The following is a 24,679-nucleotide window of genomic DNA, read 5'->3' on the forward strand; positions in this document are numbered from 1 at the left end:
CCCCGGGCACGGGCGGTGCCAAGCGGCCCCTAAGTTTAACCGAATGGAAGCTCCGGGGGAGGAGGGCGGGCGTGTGTCACAGTTAAGCCGAATTGGAACACCTCTTCCGCCCGGGCACGAACGGAGCGCGAAGCTGTCAGTTATGAATGAATAAATGAATAAATAAATAATTAAATAAAGAATGCCACCTTTCATTTCACAGGGCACACCGGACGGCGTACCAGCAGGTAATAGTCGGAGTAATTAAATAAATACAAAAAGAATGGCTGGGGAATAAAAAAATAATACGTTTTAATAATAATTTGTTTTTTTTGTTATAACATGAATTTCACTCTCTCTCTCTCTCTGTATATATATATATATATATCTATATATATATCTATATATATATATATTTATTATATATATTGTATTTTTTTTTAAGCATTTTTGAAGGTGCGCCGCTACTTCGCGGATTTTCAGTTTCCGCGGGTGGTCTCGGTCCCCATTAACCGCGACAACCGAGGGTTCACTGTACTCCATAAAATTTACAAAAAGCGAGGTGAAACACTCAACCAGGGCTGCTTTTTTGAACATTTCTCGAGGGCCATGGCGAGCCATTTCAAAAAAGCTGCACAACTAACGTATAAAATATTGATAAATTTGCTCTGCCTGATGTGTGTGTCAAGTTTCACGAGTTGTCCTTCATATTTAGAACCTCATAATCAGCGTTGTTTTATTGCCGGACAGTGCAATGCCACTCCCACAACTTTTCACGAAAAAGGATGAATTTCGTATTGTGACATCCTCATGGACGAAACAGTCCTCCGAGCATATATGAGGGCGACCTTGTTGAGTTGCACGGAGAAAAACATCCAAGAAAATAACTTGTATTAGCTTTTACCAGTTGGTGGCGCTACTACTACGATGAAAAATAAGTTGGTAGATGTCTTCAGGGTTGAAGTATCCTCAAATGTGTACAACTTCGAGAAGATAGGATCATCTCAGTCATGTTGCCGGAGCTTTTGTTGCCACAAAGTACAATCGGACTTTTCAGCACCGTAATAGCCACGCCTTTTGCCAAAACGTCACAAAACTCGGCAGAGAGTAAGATCATTGTCTTGAGTCTTTTCTGACTAATTTTCAGTCGGATTCGTCAAAAGGGCACCGTGCAGTACGTGAAAATTAAAATAAAAACAAATTTTTTATTCCACTTGGCGGCGCTGTGTGTATAACAAAATAATAACATTAAGATGTCTTCAGGTCGGGACATTTTATTTACAGGTGAAGGTTTGGATTTTTAGGAGCATGTGCAGGGGAGTTATTAAGCATTCATTTATTTGTATTAGGTTCATTTTGTCTTCTTATTATTGATATTTGACAGATTCATTAAAAGCAGACAATTATGTTTTAGGTAAATTTTTTACCTGACATGTTTCGGCGAGTCTTTCACCTTCTTCAGAGTGTCGCATGATGGTGTCTTGAGACCCGTCTTTATCAGCTGATGTTCCATGAGGATGTGAATTACCTGTCAAAAAAATGAAAAATCATAGCAGTAAAAGAACAAGCACAACATGAACATTACAAATCAGCAATCACTGACCACTGCAAAAGGGAAAACCACATCATGGACCGGGAGAAGGGCAGGGTCATCCGCACCGAAGAGAACAAACAACAGCGCTGGATCAGAGAGGCCATTGAGATCTGCAAGCGAGGCATAAAAACCATGAACAGAGACAAGGGAGCCTTCATCCTCTCTACCACCTGGAGCAGCATCTTGGCGGAGTGAACGGACAGCGGGGGGCGTGACTTGCCTTCATTCTTGTGACAGGTAAGTCACGCCCTCATGGAACATCAGCTGATAAAGACGGGTCACAAGACACCATCATGTGACACTCTGAAGAAGGCGAAAGACTTTCGTATTGTGACATCCTCAAGGCCTAAACACTCATCCGAGCAAATATAAGGTAGATTTTGTTAACCTGCCCGGAGAAAAACATCAACGAAAATAATTTGTATTTGTTTTAACCAGTTGGTGGCGCTACCACTGCGATCAAAAATAAGTTGGCAGCCGTCTTCAGGGCCTGAATATCCTCAAATGTGAAAAATTTCGAGAAGATGGATCATCTGAATCATTTTGCAGGAACTTTTGTTGCCACGGAGAATAATCAGACTGTGCGGCACCGCAATAGCCACGCCCTTCGAAGGAAAGTCACAAAAATAGGGATAGAGTAAGATCAATGTCTTGAGTCTTTTCTAGCCAATTTTCAATCGGATTCGTTAAAAGGGCACCGTGCAGTACGTCAAAATGTAAAAAATGATATTGATTGGCGCAAGGTGTATAACAGAATATAAACATATAGATGTCTTCAGGTACCGACTCTTTATGTATATGTGAAGTTTTGGATTTTTAGCAGCATGTGCAGGAGAGTTATTAAGCATTTTGTCCATTGCGGCGAAGGAAATCTTAAGTGAAAACTTTGAAGCCCCGCCCCCGTCATATAGTATTTCGGAAACAAAAGATTTTAGCCCCAGTGTTTGTCCCAGGTCTTAAGATGCTACAGACAGAATTTTAAGGCAATCAGATGAAGCCTTTAGGATCAGGGTGCAAAAGAATGACCCCTGTAAACATGCAAAAAAGGGCAAAAGTCGGACTTTCAAAAATTCATAACTCACTTCCTGTTCATATTAGACGTTAAAATATCAAATTTCTCGCCATGCCCGATGAGACTGCCAAGTTTGGTGAGTTTTTGTGCATGTTTCGGGGGTCAAAAATGCAATCGTACAATCGGAAAAATAATAATAATAATAATTTCTACAAAAACAACAGGGACTTCGCAGCGGTCGCTGCTCAGGCCCTAATAATAATAATAATAATAAAAGTAATAATATTTTCTACAAAAACAATAGGGACCTCGCAGCCGTCGAGCTCGGGCCCTAATAACAATTTCTAGAAAAACAATAGGGACCTCGCAGCGGTCACTGCTCGGGCCCTAATAATAATAATAATAATAAAAATTTCCACAAAAACAATGGGGACCTCGTAGCGGTCGCTGCTCGGGCCCTAATAATAATTTCTACATAAACAATAGGGACCTCGCCGCGGTCGCTGCTCGGGCCCCAATAATAATTTCTACACAAAGTCCATTGTGGTGACCCGCCCCCTTTTAATAAATTCAAAATGGCCGACTTCCTGTAAAACCTAGCTCATTGCTCCAAGAGACTTTTTTGTAGGTCTTGGTCTTATACATACAGTGAACCCTCGCTACTTCGCGGTTCACCTTTCGGGGTTCAGTGCTTCGCGGGTATAAAAAATATTCGGGGGCATTGTAGTTTCGCCGAGCGGCACGACGGGGCGCTGGAGCGGTTAGACGGCCGGCGTGCGCCGAAGAAGAGCGTGGGCGAAGAGAAGAGTGGACGAAGAAGAGCACGTTCCCCCGGACACGATCGGTGGCGACGTTTCGCGCGGTTCGGACCGTACCAGAGCTCCGGCCGGCGTGCGTGGCAGTTAAGCCGTAGAGGAGCACCTTCCCCGGGCGCGGGCGGTGCCAAGCGGCCCCTAAGTTTAACCGAATGGAAGCTCCGGAGGAGGAGGGCATGCTCGCGTCACAGTAAGCCGAAGAGGAGCACCTTCCCCGGGCACGGGCGGTTCCAAGCGGCCCCTAAGTTTAACCGAATGGAAGCTCCGGAGGAGGAGGGCATGCTCGCGACACAGTAAGCCGAAGAGGAGCACCTTTCCCGGGCACGGGCGGTGCCAAGCGGCCCCTAAGTTTAACCGAATGGAAGCTCCGGGGGAGGAGGGTGGGCGTGTGTCACAGTTAAGCCGAATTGGAGCACCTCTTCCGCCCGGGCACGAGCGGAGCGCGAAGCTGTCAGTTATGAATGAATAAATGAATAAATAAATAAATAAATAAAGAATGGCACCTTTCATTTCACAGGGCACACCAGACGGCGTACCAGCAGGTAAAAGTCTGAGTAATTAAATAAATACAAAAAGAATGGCTGGGGAATAAAAAAATAATACGTTTTAATAATAATTTGTTTTTTTTGTTATAACATGAATTTCACTCTCTCTCTCCCCGTATATATATATATATATATATATATATATATATATATATATTTATTATATATATTGTATTTTTTTTTTAAGCATTTTTGAAGGTGCGCCGCTACTTCGCGGATTTTCAGTTTTCGCGGGTGGTCTCGGTCCCCATTAACCGCGATAACCGAGGGTTCACTGTACTCCATAAAATTTACAAAAAGCGAGGTGAAACACTCAACCAGGGCTGCTCTGCATGTTGTGCTGGGCCACCTGGAACAACAGCGGAGCTATGCAGGGATGCTCTTTGTGGACTACAGCTCGGCATTCAACACGATCATCCCAGACATCCTCGTCGCCAAACTGGACACTCTCGGCCTCCCTGCCCTCACACGCATCTGGATTAAGGACTTTCTGACCAACAGACCCCAGACTGTGTTGCTCGGCCCCTACACGTCCTCCACCCTCATGCTGAGCACCGGTTCCCCCCAAGGATGCGTGCTGAGCCCTCTCCTGTACGCCCTCTACACCTACGACTGCAGCCCGGCCCACGGCAACAACACCATCGTCAAGTTTGCTGACGACACGACAGTGGTCGGTCTGATCTCGGAAGGTGACGAGACAGCCTACAGAGAGGAGGTAGGGAGACTGACAACTTGGTGCAAGGACAACAGACTGCACCTTAACTCTGCTAAAACAAAGGAGATTGTCGTCGACTTCAGGAGGAACAAGACGCTGCCGCCCCCCCTCTGCATCGAAGGCGTGTGTGTGGAGAGGGTCCACACGTTCAAGTTCCTGGGAGTACAGATCTCTGATGACCTTTCTTGGAGTCACAACACCACAGCAGTGGTAAAGAAGGTCCGCCAACGTCTGCACTTCCTGAGAGTCCTCAGGAAATTCAACCTGGACAGGAAGCTGCTGCTGGCCTTCTACCACTCGTCCATCGAGAGCCTGCTGACGTACTGTGTCTCCACCTGGTACAGCGGCTGCACTGAGGCGGACAGAGTGAGGCTCCAGAGGACAGTCAAAACAGCGCAAAGGATTATTGGCTGCCCTCTCCCCTCGCTGTCGGACATCTACACCGCCCGGTGCCTCAGAAGGGCTCTCAACATCGTCAAAGACAATACCCACCCAAACTCACACCTGTTCGACCTGTTGCCCTCTGGCAGGCGCTACAGATGCATCAAATCAAGGACCAATAGACTGAGAAACAGTTTCTTTCCGAGAGCCATCTCCATACTGAACTCTCACACACACACGAGACCACCCTAACCTTGCAAAACAGCATTGTGATGTGTTTCTATATGCCCTATTCAGTACTGAATTCCATTGCACTGTCTTATTTATTTATCTAATTTATATATTGTCTGTATTATTGTTGTATTGCACTGGAGAGGGGAGCCCTCTAATCTCGTTGCACACTTGAGTACAATGACAATAAAGGGATTTCTATTTCTATTCTATTCTTTTTTTAACTTTTCTCGAGGGCCATGGCGAGCCATTTCAAAAAAGCTGCACAACTAACGTATAAAATATTGATAAATTTGCTCTGCCTGATGTGTGTGTAAAGTTTCACGAGTTGTCGTTCATATTTAGAACCTCATAATCAGCGTTGTTTTATTGCCGAACAGTGCAATGCCACTCCCACAACTTTTCACGAAAAAGGATGAATTTCGTATTGTGACATCCTCATGGCCGAAACAGTCATCCGAGCATATATGAGGGCGACCTTGTTGAGTTGCACGGAGAAAAACATCCAAGAAAATAACTTGTATTAGCTTTTACCAGTTGGTGGCGCTACTACTACGATGAAAAATAAGTTGGTAGATGTCTTCAGGGCTGAAGTATCCTCAAATGTGTACAACTTCGAGAAGATAGGATCATCTGAGTCATGTTGCCGGAGCTTTTGTTGCCACAAAGTACAATCGGATTTTTCAGCACCGTAATAGCCACGCCTTTTGCCAAAACGTCACAAAATTCGGCACAGAGTAAGATCATTGTCTTGAGTCTTTTCTGACTAATTTTCAGTCGGATTCGTCAAAAGGGCACCGTGCAGTACGTGAAAATTAAAATAAAAACAAATTTTTGATTCCACTTGGCGGCGCTGTGTGTATAACAAAATAATAACATTAAGATGTCTTCAGGTCGGGACGTTTTATTTACAGGTGAAGGTTTGGATTTTTAGGAGCATGTGCAGGGGCGTTATTAAGCATTCATTTATTTGTATTAGGTTCATTTTGTCTTCTTATTATTGATATTTGACTGATTCATTAAAAGCAGACAATTATGTTTTAGGTTAATTTTTTACCTGACATGTTTCGGCGAGTCTTTCGCCTTCTTCAGAGTGTCGCATGATGGTGTCTTGAGACCCGTCTTTATCAGCTGATGTTCCATGAGGGTGTGACTTACCTGTCAAAAAAATGAAAAATCAGAGCAGTAAAAGAACAAGCACAACATGAACATTACAAATCAGCAATCACTGACCACTGCAAAAGGGAAAACCACATCATGGACCGGGAGAAGGGCAAAGTCATCCGCACCGAAGAGAACAAACAACAGCGCTGGATCAGAGAGGCCATTAAGATCTGCAAGCGAGGCATAAAAACCATGAACAGAGACAAGGGAGCCTTCATCCTCTCTACCACCTGGAGCAGCATCTTGGCGGAGTGAACGGACAGCGGGGGGCGTGACTTGCCTTCATTCTTGTGACAGGTAAGTCACGCCCTCATGGAACATCATCTGATAAAGACGGGCCACAAGGCACCATCATGTGACACTCTGAAGAAGGCGAAAGACTTTCGTATTGTGACATCCTCAAGGCCTAAACACTCATCCGATCAAAAATAAGTTGGCAGCCGTCTTCAGGGCCTGAATATCCTCAAATGTGAAAAATTTCGAGAAGATGGATCATCTGAATCATTTTGCAGGAACTTTTGTTGCCACGGAGAATAATCAGACTCTGCGGCACCGTAATAGCCACGCCCTTCGAAGGAAAGTCACAAAAATAGGGAAAGAGTAAGATCAATGTCTTGAGTCTTTTCTAGCCAATTTTCAATCGGATTCGTTAAAAGGGCACCGTGCAGGACGTCAAAATGTAAAAAATGATATTGATTGGCGCAAGGTGTATAACAGAATATAAACATATAGATGTCTTCAGGTACCGACTCTTGATGTACATGTGAAGTTTTGGATTTTTAGCAGCATGTGCAAGAGAGTTATTAAGCATTTTGTCCATTGCGGCGAAGGAAATCTTAAGTGAAAACTTCGAAGCCCCGCCCCCGTCATATAGTATTTCGGAAACAAAAAATTTTAGCCCCAGTGTTTGTCCCAGGTCTTAAGATGCTACAGACAGAATTTTAAGGCAATCAGATGAAGCCTTTAGGATCAGGGTGCAAAAGAATGACCCCTGTAAACATGCAAAAAAGGGCAAAAGTCGGACTTTCAAAAATTCATAACTCACTTCCTTTTCATATTAGACGTTAAAATATCACATTTTTCGCCATGCCCGATGAGACTGCCAAGTTTGGTGAATTTTTGTGCATGTTTCGGGGGTCAAAAATGCAATCGAACAATCGGAAAAATAATAATAATAATAATTTCTACAAAAACAACAGGGACTTCGCAGCGGTCGCTGCTCAGGCCCTAATAATAATAATAATAATAATAATAAAAGTATTAATATTTTCTACAAAAACAATAGGGACCTCGCAGCCGTCGCAGCTCGGGCCCTAATAACAATTTTTAGAAAAACAATAGGGACCTCGCAGCGGTCACTGCTCGGGCCCTAATAATAATAATAATAATAATTTCCACAAAAACAATGGGGACCTCGTAGCGGTCGCTGCTCGGGCCCTAATAATAATTTCTACATAAACAATAGGGACCTCGCCGCGGTCGCTGCTCGGGCCCCAATAATAATTTCTACACAAAGTCCATTGTGGTGACCCGCCCCTTTTAAGTAAATTCAAAATGGCCGACTTCCTGTAAAACCTAGCTCATTGCTCCAAGAGACTTTTTTTGTAGGTCTTGGTCTTATACATACAGTGAACCCTCGCTACTTCGCGGTTCACCTTTCGCGGGTTCAGTGCTTCGCGGGTATAAAAAATATTTGGGGGCATTGTAGTTTCGCCGAGCGGCACGACGGGCGCTGGAGCGGTTAGACGGCCGGCGTGCGCCGAAGAAGAGCGTGGGCGAAGAGGAGAGTGGACGAAGAAGAGCACGTTCCCCCGGACACGATCGGTGGCGACGTTTCGCGCGGTTCGGACCGTACCAGAGCTCCGGCCGGCGTGCGTGGCAGTTAAGCCGTAGAGGAGCACCTTCCCCGGGCACGGGCGGTGCCAAGCGGCCCCTAAGTTTAACCGAATGGAAGCTCCGGAGGAGGAGGGCATGCTCGCGTCACAGTAAGCCGAAGAGGAGCACCTTCCCCGGGCACGGGCGGTTCCAAGCGGCCCCTAAGTTTAACCAAATGGAAGCTCCGGAGGAGGAGGGCATGCTCGCGTCACAGTAAGCCGAAGAGGAGCACCTTCGCCGGGCACGGGCGGTTCCAAGCGGCCCCTAAGTTTAACCGAATGGAAGCTCCGGAGGAGGCGGGCATGCTCGCGTCACAGTAAGCCGAAGAGGAGCACCTTCCCCGGGCACGGGCGGTGCCAAGCGGCCCCTAAGTTTAACCGAATGGAAGCTCCGGGGGAGGAGGGCGGGCGTGTGTCACAGTTAAGCCGAATTGGAACACCTCTTCCGCCCGGGCACGAACGGAGCGCGAAGCTGTCAGTTATGAATGAATAAATGAATAAATAAATAAATAAATAAAGAATGCCACCTTTCATTTCACAGGGCACACCGGACGGCGTACCAGCAGGTAATAGTCGGAGTAATTAAATAAATACAAAAAGAATGGCTGGGGAATAAAAAAATAATACGTTTTAATAATAATTTGTTTTTTTTGTTATAACATGAATTTCACTCTCTCTCTCTCTCTGTATATATATATATATATATATCTATATATATATCTATATATATATATATTTATTATATATATTGTATTTTTTTTTAAGCATTTTTGAAGGTGCGCCGCTACTTCGCGGATTTTCAGTTTCCGCGGGTGGTCTCGGTCCCCATTAACCGCGACAACCGAGGGTTCACTGTACTCCATAAAATTTACAAAAAGCGAGGTGAAACACTCAACCAGGGCTGCTTTTTTGAACATTTCTCGAGGGCCATGGCGAGCCATTTAAAAAAAGCTGCACAACTAACGTATAAAATATTGATAAATTTGCTCTGCCTGATGTGTGTGTCAAGTTTCACGAGTTGTCCTTCATATTTAGAACCTCATAATCAGCGTTGTTTTATTGCCGGACAGTGCAATGCCACTCCCACAACTTTTCACGAAAAAGGATGAATTTCGTATTGTGACATCCTCATGGACGAAACAGTCCTCCGAGCATATATGAGGGCGACCTTGTTGAGTTGCACGGAGAAAAACATCCAAGAAAATAACTTGTATTAGCTTTTACCAGTTGGTGGCGCTACTACTACGATGAAAAATAAGTTGGTAGATGTCTTCAGGGTTGAAGTATCCTCAAATGTGTACAACTTCGAGAAGATAGGATCATCTCAGTCATGTTGCCGGAGCTTTTGTTGCCACAAAGTACAATCGGACTTTTCAGCACCGTAATAGCCACGCCTTTTGCCAAAACGTCACAAAACTCGGCAGAGAGTAAGATCATTGTCTTGAGTCTTTTCTGACTAATTTTCAGTCGGATTCGTCAAAAGGGCACCGTGCAGTACGTGAAAATTAAAATAAAAACAAATTTTTTATTCCACTTGGCGGCGCTGTGTGTATAACAAAATAATAACATTAAGATGTCTTCAGGTCGGGACATTTTATTTACAGGTGAAGGTTTGGATTTTTAGGAGCATGTGCAGGGGAGTTATTAAGCATTCATTTATTTGTATTAGGTTCATTTTGTCTTCTTATTATTGATATTTGACAGATTCATTAAAAGCAGACAATTATGTTTTAGGTAAATTTTTTACCTGACATGTTTCGGCGAGTCTTTCACCTTCTTCAGAGTGTCGCATGATGGTGTCTTGAGACCCGTCTTTATCAGCTGATGTTCCATGAGGATGTGAATTACCTGTCAAAAAAATGAAAAATCATAGCAGTAAAAGAACAAGCACAACATGAACATTACAAATCAGCAATCACTGACCACTGCAAAAGGGAAAACCACATCATGGACCGGGAGAAGGGCAGGGTCATCCGCACCGAAGAGAACAAACAACAGCGCTGGATCAGAGAGGCCATTGAGATCTGCAAGCGAGGCATAAAAACCATGAACAGAGACAAGGGAGCCTTCATCCTCTCTACCACCTGGAGCAGCATCTTGGCGGAGTGAACGGACAGCGGGGGGCGTGACTTGCCTTCATTCTTGTGACAGGTAAGTCACGCCCTCATGGAACATCAGCTGATAAAGACGGGTCACAAGACACCATCATGTGACACTCTGAAGAAGGCGAAAGACTTTCGTATTGTGACATCCTCAAGGCCTAAACACTCATCCGAGCAAATATAAGGTAGATTTTGTTAACCTGCCCGGAGAAAAACATCAACGAAAATAATTTGTATTTGTTTTAACCAGTTGGTGGCGCTACCACTGCGATCAAAAATAAGTTGGCAGCCGTCTTCAGGGCCTGAATATCCTCAAATGTGAAAAATTTCGAGAAGATGGATCATCTGAATCATTTTGCAGGAACTTTTGTTGCCACGGAGAATAATCAGACTGTGCGGCACCGCAATAGCCACGCCCTTCGAAGGAAAGTCACAAAAATAGGGATAGAGTAAGATCAATGTCTTGAGTCTTTTCTAGCCAATTTTCAATCGGATTCGTTAAAAGGGCACCGTGCAGTACGTCAAAATGTAAAAAATGATATTGATTGGCGCAAGGTGTATAACAGAATATAAACATATAGATGTCTTCAGGTACCGACTCTTTATGTATATGTGAAGTTTTGGATTTTTAGCAGCATGTGCAGGAGAGTTATTAAGCATTTTGTCCATTGCGGCGAAGGAAATCTTAAGTGAAAACTTTGAAGCCCCGCCCCCGTCATATAGTATTTCGGAAACAAAAGATTTTAGCCCCAGTGTTTGTCCCAGGTCTTAAGATGCTACAGACAGAATTTTAAGGCAATCAGATGAAGCCTTTAGGATCAGGGTGCAAAAGAATGACCCCTGTAAACATGCAAAAAAGGGCAAAAGTCGGACTTTCAAAAATTCATAACTCACTTCCTGTTCATATTAGACGTTAAAATATCAAATTTCTCGCCATGCCCGATGAGACTGCCAAGTTTGGTGAGTTTTTGTGCATGTTTCGGGGGTCAAAAATGCAATCGTACAATCGGAAAAATAATAATAATAATAATTTCTACAAAAACAACAGGGACTTCGCAGCGGTCGCTGCTCAGGCCCTAATAATAATAATAATAATAATAATAAAAGTAATAATATTTTCTACAAAAACAATAGGGACCTCGCAGCCGTCGTAGCTCGGGCCCTAATAACAATTTCTAGAAAAACAATAGGGACCTCGCAGCGGTCACTGCTCGGGCCCTAATAATAATAATAATAATAAAAATTTCCACAAAAACAATGGGGACCTCGTAGCGGTCGCTGCTCGGGCCCTAATAATAATTTCTACATAAACAATAGGGACCTCGCCGCGGTCGCTGCTCGGGCCCCAATAATAATTTCTACACAAAGTCCATTGTGGTGACCCGCCCCCTTTTAATAAATTCAAAATGGCCGACTTCCTGTAAAACCGAGCTCATTGCTCCAAGAGACTTTTTTGTAGGTCTTGGTCTTATACATACAGTGAACCCTCGCTACTTCGCGGTTCACCTTTCGCGGGTTCAGTGCTTCGCGGGTATAAAAAATATTCGGGGGCATTGTAGTTTCGCCGAGCGGCACGACGGGGCGCTGGAGCGGTTAGACGGCCGGCGTGCGCCGAAGAAGAGCGTGGGCGAAGAGAAGAGTGGACGAAGAAGAGCACGTTCCCCCGGACACGATCGGTGGCGACGTTTCGCGCGGTTCGGACCGTACCAGAGCTCCGGCCGGCGTGCGTGGCAGTTAAGCCGTAGAGGAGCACCTTCCCCGGGCGCGGGCGGTGCCAAGCGGCCCCTAAGTTTAACCGAATGGAAGCTCCGGAGGAGGAGGGCATGCTCGCGTCACAGTAAGCCGAAGAGGAGCACCTTCCCCGGGCACGGGCGGTTCCAAGCGGCCCCTAAGTTTAACCGAATGGAAGCTCCGGAGGAGGAGGGCATGCTCGCGACACAGTAAGCCGAAGAGGAGCACCTTTCCCGGGCACGGGCGGTGCCAAGCGGCCCCTAAGTTTAACCGAATGGAAGCTCCGGGGGAGGAGGGTGGGCGTGTGTCACAGTTAAGCCGAATTGGAGCACCTCTTCCGCCCGGGCACGAGCGGAGCGCGAAGCTGTCAGTTATGAATGAATAAATGAATAAATAAATAAATAAATAAAGAATGGCACCTTTCATTTCACAGGGCACACCAGACGGCGTACCAGCAGGTAAAAGTCTGAGTAATTAAATAAATACAAAAAGAATGGCTGGGGAATAAAAAAATAATACGTTTTAATAATAATTTGTTTTTTTTGTTATAACATGAATTTCACTCTCTCTCTCCCCGTATATATATATATATATATATATATATTTATATATTTATTATATATTATATTATATATTTATTATATATATTGTATTTTTTTTTAAGCATTTTTGAAGGTGCGCCGCTACTTCGCGGATTTTCAGTTTTCGCGGGTGGTCTCGGTCCCCATTAACCGCGATAACCGAGGGTTCACTGTACTCCATAAAATTTACAAAAAGCGAGGTGAAACACTCAACCAGGGCTGCTCTGCATGTTGTGCTGGGCCACCTGGAACAACAGCGGAGCTATGCAAGGATGCTCTTGGTGGACTACAGCTCGGCATTCAACACGATCATCCCAGACATCCTCGTCGCCAAACTGGACACTCTCGGCCTCCCTGCCCTCACACGCATCTGGATTAAGGACTTTCTGACCAACAGACCCCAGACTGTGTTGCTCGGCCCCTACACGTCCTCCACCCTCATGCTGAGCACCGGTTCCCCCCAAGGATGCGTGCTGAGCCCTCTCCTGTACGCCCTCTACACCTACGACTGCAGCCCGGCCCACGGCAACAACACCATCGTCAAGTTTGCTGACGACACGACAGTGGTCGGTCTGATCTCGGAAGGTGACGAGACAGCCTACAGAGAGGAGGTAGGGAGACTGACAACTTGGTGCAAGGACAACAGACTGCACCTTAACTCTGCTAAAACAAAGGAGATTGTCGTCGACTTCAGGAGGAACAAGACGCTGCCGCCCCCCCTCTGCATCGAAGGCGTGTGTGTGGAGAGGGTCCACACGTTCAAGTTCCTGGGAGTACAGATCTCCGATGACCTTTCTTGGAGTCACAACACCACAGCAGTGGTAAAGAAGGTCCGCCAACGTCTGCACTTCCTGAGAGTCCTCAGGAAATTCAACCTGGACAGGAAGCTGCTGCTGGCCTTCTACCACTCGTCCATCGAGAGCCTGCTGACGTACTGTGTCTCCACCTGGTACAGCGGCTGCACTGAGGCGGACAGAGTGAGGCTCCAGAGGACAGTCAAAACAGCGCAAAGGATTATTGGCTGCCCTCTCCCCTCGCTGTCGGACATCTACACCGCCCGGTGCCTCAGAAGGGCTCTCAACATCGTCAAAGACAATACCCACCCAAACTCACACCTGTTCGACCTGTTGCCCTCTGGCAGGCGCTACAGATGCATCAAATCAAGGACCAATAGACTGAGAAACAGTTTCTTTCCGAGAGCCATCTCCATACTGAACTCTCACACACACACGAGACCACCCTAACCTTGCAAAACAGCATTGTGATGTGTTTCTATATGCCCTATTCAGTACTGAATTCCATTGCACTGTCTTATTTATTTATCTAATTTATATATTGTCTGTATTATTGTTGTATTGCACTGGAGAGGGGAGCCCTCTAATCTCGTTGCACACTTGAGTACAATGACGATAAAGGGATTTCTATTTCTATTCTATTCTTTTTTTAACTTTTCTCGAGGGCCATGGCGAGCCATTTCAAAAAAGCTGCACAACTAACGTATAAAATATTGATAAATTTGCTCTGCCTGATGTGTGTGTAAAGTTTCACGAGTTGTCGTTCATATTTAGAACCTCATAATCAGCGTTTTATTGCCGAACAGTGCAATGCCACTCCCACAACTTTTCACGAAAAAGGATGAATTTCGTATTGTGACATCCTCATGGCCGAAACAGTCATCCGAGCATATATGAGGGCGACCTTGTTGAGTTGCACGGAGAAAAACATCCAAGAAAATAACTTGTATTAGCTTTTACCAGTTGGTGGCGCTACTACTACGATGAAAAATAAGTTGGTAGATGTCTTCAGGGCTGAAGTATCCTCAAATGTGTACAACTTCGAGAAGATAGGATCATCTGAGTCATGTTGCCGGAGCTTTTGTTGCCACAAAGTACAATCGGATTTTTCAGCACCATAATAGCCACGCCTTTTGCCAAAACGTCACAAAATTCGGCACAGAGTAAGATCATTGTCTTGAGTCTTTTCTGACTAATTTTCAGTCGGATTCGTCAAAAGGGCACCGTGCAGTACGTGAAAATTAAAATAAAAACAAATTTTTGATTCCACTTGGCGGCGCTGTGTGTATAACAAAATAATAACATTAAGATGTCTTCAGGTCGGGACGTTTTATTTACAGGTGAAGGTTTGGATTTTTAGGAGCATGTGCAGGGGCGTTATTAAGCATTCATTTATTTGTATTAGGTTCATTTTGTCTTCTTATTATTGATATTTGACTGATTCATTAAAAGCAGACAATTATGTTTTAGGTTAATTTTTTACCTGACATGTTTCGGCGAGTCTTTCGCCTTCTTCAGAGTGTCGCATGATGGTGTCTTGAGACCCGTCTTTATCAGCTGATGTTCCATGAGGGTGTGACTTACCTGTCAAAAAAATGAAAAATCAGAGCAGTAAAAGAACAAGCACAACATGAACATTACAAATCAGCAATCACTGACCACTGCAAAAGGGAAAACCACATCATGGACCGGGAGAAGGGCAGGGTCATCCGCACCGAAGAGAACAAACAACAGCGCTGGATCAGAGAGGCCATTGAGATCTGCAAGCGAGGCATAAAAACCATGAACAGAGACAAGGGAGCCTTCATCCTCTCTACCACCTGGAGCAGCATCTTGGCGGAGTGAACGGACAGCGGGGGGCGTGACTTGCCTTCATTCTTGTGACAGGTAAGTCACGCCCTCATGGAACATCAGCTGATAAAGACGGGCCACAAGACACCATCATGTGACACTCTGAAGAAGGCGAAAGACTTTCGTATTGTGACATCCTCAAGGCCTAAACACTCATCCGATCAAAAATAAGTTGGCAGCCGTCTTCAGGGCCTGAATATCCTCAAATGTGAAAAATTTCGAGAAGATGGATCATCTGAATCATTTTGCAGGAACTTTTGTTGCCACGGAGAATAATCAGACTCTGCGGCACCGCAATAGCCACGCCCTTCGAAGGAAAGTCACAAAAATAGGGATAGAGTAAGATCAATGTCTTGAGTCTTTTCTAGCCAATTTTCAATCGGATTCGTTAAAAGGCACCGTGCAGTACGTCAAAATGTAAAAAATGATATTGATTGGCGCAAGGTGTATAACAGAATATAAACATATAGATGTCTTCAGGTACCGACTCTTTATGTACATGTGAAGTTTTGGATTTTTAGCAGCATGTGCAGGAGAGTTATTAAGCATTTTGTCCATTGCGGCGAAGGAAATCTTAAGTGAAAACTTTGAAGCCCCGCCCCGTCATATAGTATTTCGGAAACAAAAGATTTTAGCCCCAGTGTTTGTCCCAGGTCTTAAGATGCTACAGACAGAATTTTAAGGCAATCAGATGAAGCCTTTAGGATCATGGTGCAAAAGAATGACCCCTGTAAACATGCAAAAAAGGGCAAAAGTCGGACTTTCAAAAATTCATAACTCACTTCCTGTTCATATTAGACGTTAAAATATCAAATTTCTCGCCATGCCCGATGAGACTGCCAAGTTTGGTGAGTTTTTGTGCATGTTTCGGGGTCAAAAATGCGATCGTACAAATCGGAAAAATAATAATAATAATAATTTCTACAAAAACAACAGGGACTTCGCAGCGGTCGCTGCTCAGGCCCTAATAATAATAATAATAATAATAATAAAAGTAATAATATTTTCTACAAAAACAATAGGGACCTCGCAGCCGTCGCAGCTCGGGCCCTAATAACAATTTCTAGAAAAACAATAGGGACCTCGCAGCGGTCACTGCTCGGGCCCTAATAATAATAATAATAATAATTTCCACAAAAACAATGGGGACCTCGTAGCGGTCGCTGCTCGGGCCCTAATAATAATTTCTACATAAACAATAGGGACCTCGCCGCGGTCGCTGCTCGGGCCCCAATAATAATTTCTACACAAAGTCCATTGTGGTGACCCGCTCCTTTTAAGTAAATTCAAAATGGCCGACTTCCTGTAAAACCTAGCTCATTGCTCCAAGAGACTTTTTTGTAGGTCTTGGTCTTATACATACAGTGAACCCTCGCTACTTCGCGGTTCACCTTTCGCGGGTTCAGTGCTTCGCGGGTATAAAAAATATTCGGGGGCATTGTAGTTTCGCCGAGCGGCACGACGGGCGCTGGAGCGGTTAGACGGCCGGCGTGCGCCGAAGAAGAGCGTGGGCGAAGAGGAGAGTGGACGAAGAAGAGCACGTTCCCCCGGACACGATCGGTGGCGACGTTTCGCACGGTTCGGACCGTACCAGGGCTCCGGCCGGCGTGCGTGGCAGTTAAGCCGTAGAGGAGCACCGTCCCCGGGCACGGGCGGTGCCAAGCGGCCCCTAAGTTTAACCGAATGGAAGCTCCGGAGGAGGAGGGCATGCTCGCGTCACAGTAAGCCGAAGAGGAGCACCTTCCCCAGGCACGGGCGGTTCCAAGCGGCCCCTAAGTTTAACCAAATGGAAGCTCCGGAGGAGGAGGGCATGCTCGCGTCACAGTAAGCCGAAGAGGAGCACCTTTGCCGGGCACGGGCGGTTCCAAGCGGCCCCTAAGTTTAACCGAATGGAAGCTCCGGAGGAGGCGGGCATGCTCGCGTCACAGTAAGCCGAAGAGGAGCACCTTCCCCGGGCACGGGCGGTGCCAAGCGGCCCCTAAGTTTAACCGAATGGAAGCTCCGGGGGAGGAGGGCGGGCGTGTGTCACAGTTAAGCCGAATTGGAACACCTCTTCCGCCCGGACACGAACGGAGCGCGAAGCTGTCAGTTATGAATGAATAAATGAATAAATAAATAAATAATTAAAGAATGCCACCTTTCATTTCACAGGGAACACCGGACGGCGTACCAGCAGGTAAAAGTCGGAGTAATTAAATAAATACAAAAAGAATGGCTGGGGAATAAAAAAATAATACGTTTTAATAATAATTTGGTTTTTTTGTTATAACATGAATTTCACTCTCTCTCTCTCTCTCCCCGTATATATATATATATATATATATATATTTATTATATATATTGTATTTTCTTTTAAGCATTTTTGAAGGTGCGCCGCTACTTCGCGGATTTTCAGTTTCCGCGGGTGGTCTCGGTCCCCATTAACCGCGATAACCGAGGGTTCACTGTACTCCATAAAATTTACAAAAAGCGAGGTGAAACACTCAACCAGGGCTGCTTTTTTGAACATTTCTCGAGGGCCATGGCGAGCCATTTCAAAAAAGCTGCACAACTAACGTATAAAATATTGATAAATTTGCTCTGCCTGATGTGTGTGTCAAGTTTCACGAGTTGTCGTTCATATTTAGAACCTCATAATCAGCGTTGTTTTATTGCCAAACAGTGCAATGCCACTCCCACAACTTTTCACGAAAAAGGATGAATTTCGTATTGTGACATCCTCATGGCCGAAACAGTCCTCCGAGCATATATGAGGGTGACCTTGTTGAGTTGCACGGAGAAAAACATCCAAGAAAATAACTTGTATTAGCTTTTACCAGTTGGTGGCGCTACTACTACGATGAAAAATAAGTTGGTAGATGTCTTCAGGGCTGAAGTATCCTCAAATGTGTACAACTTCGAGAAGATAGGATCATCTGAGTCATGTTGCCGGAGCTTTTGTTGCCACAAAGTACAATCGGACTTTTCAGCACCGTAATAGCCACGCCTTTTGCCAAAACGTCACAAAACTCTGAAAAAGCTGAGTGAGCCTCAAACCAGACATACACATTCACTGACAAATATCCTGTGACACCAGATATATTAGAAGTCTTGTCTAATCAGCACACGTCTATCTAACTGCAATTTTAACATCTCGAGACACGACAGGATGAGTACACGATACGCATACCTCCATTTCTGAGTCTGTAAAGCCTGGAGGAGGCTGCTTCGATGTTTTAGTAGCATCATAAATTTATTGAATTAATTATATTTGAGGTTGGATTAGATTTTTACACATTTTAAGCCTTAGCCACCCAAAACAAAACATAAGCTCATGAATGAAATAAAACTAATTAATTTCGCCCATGCCAATTAATCTTCTGTAGACACGTGTTGTGACCAGTGTTGTTTTTGGCAGGCATTTTAGATTTTGTCCAAGTCATTTGGACAAAGTGCTGATTTGTTTACATCACATTTAGTCATCCCAATTCGTTATAGTTTTAGTCCAGTTTTAGTCAACGAAAACTAAAAAAAGGGTTTTAGTCCAGTTTTAATCGACGGAAACGCAAAAAAAGTTTTACCCTAGTTTTCGTCAATTTATTCACAAAGGTTTTAGTCCAAGCGGCACGGTGGCCCAACTGGTTAGCAGGATGGCCTCACAATATTGAGGTCGTAGGTACGATTCTGGCTCCGGCCTTCCTGCGTGGGTTTCCTCTGGGTAATTCGGTTTCCTCCCATATTCTTAAAACATGCATGGCAAGTTGCTTGGACACTCTAATTGCCCCTAGGCATGAGTGTGAGCGTGGATGGTTGTTCGTCTATGTATGCCCTGCGATTGGCTGGACACCAATTCAAGGGTGTACCTCGCCTACTGCCGAAGACAGCTGGGATCGGCTCCAACACCCCCCGCGACCCTAGTGAGGAGAAGCGGTACAGATAACGGATGGATGGATGGATGGGTTTAAGTCCATTTGAGTTAAAACAAGGCATTCAAGGTTTCCACCCAATAACAAAGACTTTTGGATGGACTACAAAGGATTCTTCATTACAAACAGAAAAAAGTGGCAACAGTGGAATCAATGCTCACTGCTCCAAAATAAGCAGAGAAGCAAAACATTTTGTTGGGCAACTGTTGTGGCTTTATTTCACTAAAAGCAACATAAAATAATTTATGAACCACATGCTAACAATTTTGTCTCGTCAACGAAAAAAATTCATGTACATCACGTCATGTTTTCGTCATAAAAGAACCTCGTTTAGCTTGTCATCGTCATTAAAAAAGGGGCGTTAACGAAGTATTTTCGTCATAGTCATCAGTGACGAAAACAACACTGGTTGTGACTGATATTTCAGTCCCAGGTTGTCTCCTGAACACCACCAATTGGGCAAGGGAGCGCAGGAAAGCCTGGGGTCTTCTATTTTTACAGTATAGAAAGGCTAAATATCAAATTGAAACAGTGTTTTATATCATGAATATACAGGGTTGGTGCTGGTTCTGGTAGGGAAACCACAACATAAAGATGTCCTTAATTAGTCCCACAATGGGGATATTTGCAATATGGCATATGATGGCCTAACAGGGCCACCGCCCAGAAAAGAGTAACGCAGAACTTTGTAATACTGTCACTCCCTGACCAGTTCGTTGTTCCTGAAGAGCCAAACTTTGACTCAGACCCACAAATTTGAATTACAGATAGTGGACAATGGAGAACTCCCCCAGTCAGTCAGCATGTTCAACTTCCATAGAAACCTCAACATACATTTATTAGATTGCCAAACTAATTGGAAACTACATCACCAGAACACCACAAGTGGGCTCTGTTATTGTACTTAAAGATGCATCTTACAAACCTGTGTTCTCCAAGGCCAGCTGGTCCATAGTCTTAAGTTATTTCTTCGCCAACATCAATGTCTCGGAGCGCAAACAGACAGAGGTGTGGTCTGTCCTCTGTTGTCTTCTTCTTCATTTTACAGTTGGGGTGCATGTGGTCATCATTAACCAGTCTTCCCAGACTGCCATCTTCTTGAGCGGCATCAACACTTAAAATAGATTTAAAAAAAAAAAAAAAAAATTATTCAATCAATGTCAGAAATTAATCTTTGAGACAATCTTGTGTACACAAAACATAAAAATAGGAAATCCACAATTTTTAAATCTTCTAAATAAAATCATACAAGAAATTTCTATTGGAATCAGACCCTATTAACAGCTTGTCTTTGAGACTTCATGGTCTATATTTTCATTTGTACAGATTCAACGCATGAATAAAAGTAATCACCGTATTTTCGCAGTCATAAGCAAACAAAGCGCCCTGTCAGTCGATGCGTCCATTAAATGGACAAAGTACCACTCACGTCCATCAGCCCTTGTCATCAACGAGCTGTTGGAAGTGCATGTTAGCACACCCTGCTGGGCAAAGAGTGAGTTGTCCATGCTTACAATCGACCGTGACAAATACACCATCTGACTATAATGTTTGGGTGATGGTGTTGGAAAAAGCTGGACAAAGGGCAGCTGTCCACAATGTTTTAGTCTGTCTTATCATTTATGTTATTGCAAGCAAGAAACGTCCCAGGTTTAGACAACAGACAAAAAGTCCAAAGCATAACAGCACATCTCTTTAAACAGCCATGCAAATCTCTCTAAACAGCTATGGGATTGTGGGTCTCTGCTCCCAGAATGCATTGCTTGAATTAGCTAAGGCTGAGTGGCTTTTGTATTATTTTCATTTTTTTTGGGTATATTGATGGCATGAGAGATACATGTTTGTGTTAATCTTATTTCTATGTTTCATTGTTTGCTTGTATGATGAGTTTTTTATTTTTTGTGTGTGGTGAGCAGCCAAGTCCCTCCCCTGACGTTGCTTTGTAGGCTATTGCCAATGCACCTAATATTGGCCTGAGCCATTGTCAGCTATTGTCAATAGAGACTTGGCGTCTGCTGCAACAATGGGGTGATTGCTCATGTTATTGGGGCATAGTAGGCTGCTATCGGCTGTGTCAGTGTGGGCAGCTCTGCCAAGTTCATGCTATGCTAACAGCAGCTGTGCTATCGTCTTGTCAGGCGGTGCGTCCAGTATATGTTACAAAGACAGAAATAGCGGCCTCAACAGGTGTTGCGCCCTTTGACACGGCGCGTCTTTTGGGTGCGAAAATACGGTATACATTTTTGCTTAGAGAATGATTTTTCCCCTAACACTTATGGGATGAGTATGTGTTTATTTTTTTAAATAAAAACAAAAATAAGATAACATCTCAATCTTTGCCTCACCTCCAAGTTTTTTCTTGCCGGCGGAAGTCAAACAAAAAGACAGTGCCTCTTCCATCCATCTTCCTGCGTTGAGATTTATCAGAATCTATCAATTTTCCTCTGTACTCCATAATAAAGAATAAAGTCGTCTTTCCTGAAAGGGGCCTTGGTAAATACTCCTCGACCTAGTTAACAGGGAAATCAAGATAGCTTCGTCATATTTTTAAGCACACAAATAAGGAGTCATCATATTCATTTGGGCCACTATACTAATGTAGGGTGGTTTGAAACATTGCTTCTTGTGAGGGATAGAGCAGAGCCCTTCTTTATGATTTTAAAGGAACAGACCAGCCAAAATTCATTTTCCAGCATTGCATTAGCCAGTATGTATTAGGACTGAAAGTACAAATGTCAATGGCACCTGGTTACGTAAAAAAAAAACTTTAAGATTATTTAGTTTCATAACAATGACATACACTGTATACACAGTCATATTGGATCGCGTCACGTGATCTCTGTGACGTATAACGTGCTTTACACTAGACTATCAATATCGGACTTGTTCACCGGTCTATTGTGGTATAAAAATGCCGGAGGGCGTCATCAAGTACAGCCTTAATTTAGATAGAACTCCTACCATCAGGTTTCACGCTCACTGAAATAACTTGAAACTGACAAAAGAAAAGGTCAAGACACTCTTAATGTAAAATAACCACTTAAAAAACGATGTCAGCTTGGTTATCAGAAAACAATAATATATCTTAGCAAAAGCGTTAACATCATACCTTTAAATGAGTTTATATACTTCGCTTCTAACTCTGCAGTCTTGTCCAGACCCTTGACTGCATGTTCAATAGTATCCTGCTTTGGGGACTTCCTGCATCTCAGGGAAGGCATTGTTTATTCTATAAAGAAAAAAGACAGTTTTGTGTTGAGAATTATTAATACTATAGGCTAAATGGAGTTTTAACAATATCAGTGTAAGAAAAATAAATTATAAATTAAAAAAATATCAATCCCTCCATCCCAATTAACGATTTCAACCATAATAGTTTATATTGAAGTTTAAACAACAGACAGACAGATTTATGCAGTGTGACTACAAAAATCTTACCAAAATTGCATTCACAGTAACCTTTGCTTTAAGAATCATGTAATTAACCAGTGAACATCGTGTCTTACACAAAAATTAATGACAGAAATTATCATGGTACTTGCATTCTGTTGTTCTATAACAAAAGTGCAAGCTGTTAGCTCCGCAAAGCTAACGCAACAAGCTAGCGTCCCTCGTGCTCACATTCAATGCAAACCTGACCACCGAATGAAAATACGCGTCGGTTTAGTTCTTTAAATGAGTAAAAGCACCATGACGTTTTATAATTATTCAATGCTTAACTGGAGCTCGTCAATTATGTCGATGTAGGAGCACATGTTTGCTAGGCCAGTGTTGTAGGCCCACATCCATGGTGCTACTTTGTATAGTGTTTTCCACACAACTATCTCTAACCATGAACAAATGCACTCGAGGCATGTTTTGAATAAAAACAAACGAAAAACACTTACCTCTCCGTTTCAACAGCAGTTCGAACTTCGAAGTGGTGATATTCTCCAGCGTTAAGCACCTGCTCGAACTGCGAATAGGTCAAATTCAACAGCGTCTTTTTTCTGTCTTAATAAGGACGCGATGAGAGGAGGAGCGCTTGCCTTTTCGTCAGCACGCCCCGCGCGGGTGGTGCTGCTTTATCACTCTCTATCTGTGCCCGCCCGCCGGCATGTCGATAGAAAAATAATATTCCTTCAAACATTACTTTCATCTTCTTAACGTTTTGTAGTGAATTTAACAGGTTCACCACTTTTTTCAAATACACCAATGGAAAACAGGTCTTAATTGAGGAAACATACAAAGAGCGTCTCACAAACACCTTATGATGAGCAATGTAATTTGATCACGTTTTTTGTCACTGCCTGGACGTCGGTTCACTGGCCTGGTGGCAGTGGCTTGTAGACACTGTCACTGAGTGGGAACGGATCTCAAGGTGGGTCAAACTAACCCAAGCAGTGGATCGGTCCGTTTTTTAAATTTATTAATTTTTTTATTTTATGTATTTATTTATTATTTAATACAAGGGCTTCGGCTCACTACCAGTGGGCGGGACCAAAGAATTTGGGTTTCCTTTGAGCTAGGAGGCAGTCAAAGGCAGTCCAATCCCCGGCAACATAAAGCGCCTAGCTCTGGGGACATGGAATGTCATTTCTCTGGTAGGGAATGAACCCGAGCTGGTGTGTGACTAGACCAGTGGTTCTCAATTATTTCCTGTCATGCCCCCCCTACCAAGAAGAAAACAATTCGCACCCCCCCCCACCACAATTTTTTTTTACATTTCGTACTAATGTACATGTTCTTTGCATATTAATGTTAGATTGTCAATAAAATATCTTACCTTAACAAAGCTAAATTGATAAAAAAAAATATCATTTTGAGAACGACTATTGTGAGGATCTCGAAACTCAGTACTCTGTGGTGCTAATATTGATGAGATGATAAATATGTTGAAGCCACAGAACAAAAAGATTAGATATTGTTTGGAAATTAATGACGTACATAACAAAGGAATATCAGCCTTGATTGGAGTACATTACTGCATTTAAATTTTTAATAAAAATGAAACAATTATTGATGTTATGACCACTATGAAGAATTTAAAAAAACAATATATAGGGATAATTATAGTTTTCATTTTGTTATGTTTAGTCTGTTCATGTTGCATTATTTTTATGACAAAGATGATGGTTAATCGTAGGTTTGTTGCCCAAATGTACCGTTACAACCTGATTAATGTTGAGAATGACGAACTCAAACTGGACACTAAAACGTAAAAACACATGGACTTCTTGCCCCTGTCCACACACGTGCACACACACACACACCATACACGAAGATCCGGGAGGTAAGGACGGCTGTCCTCTCCTACAACGAGGCAAGGGCCTCCACCAAGTCACCCCAGGGACAAGTTTTATTCCCTGATGGTCATCAAATTATGAGGATCTCATTCTACGCCGGAAGGGAGGAGGGGAATTTTT

The 24,679-nt window shown here is 43.7% G+C and overlaps 1 long non-coding RNA gene across 1 annotated transcript; it reads right to left on the minus strand.

Annotated features, from left to right (window-relative positions):
- Positions 1-21,668: 21,668 nt before the first annotated feature.
- Positions 21,669-23,308, minus strand: LOC148315101 (uncharacterized). The gene is made up of 3 exons (XR_015841274.1): positions 23,162-23,308; positions 22,384-22,503; positions 21,669-21,783 (listed from the first exon to the last, which is right to left on the minus strand). It is a non-coding gene; the product is annotated as an uncharacterized LOC148315101 (long non-coding RNA).
- Between the last annotated feature and the right edge of the window lie 1,371 nt (positions 23,309-24,679).

Source organism: Idiotropiscis lumnitzeri, unplaced genomic scaffold (genome assembly GCF_059441095.1).
Source record: "Idiotropiscis lumnitzeri isolate Australia: NSW breed Sydney's pygmy pipehorse unplaced genomic scaffold, RoL_Ilum_1.0 HiC_scaffold_127, whole genome shotgun sequence".
Taxonomy (NCBI): Eukaryota; Metazoa; Chordata; class Actinopteri; order Syngnathiformes; family Syngnathidae; genus Idiotropiscis; species Idiotropiscis lumnitzeri.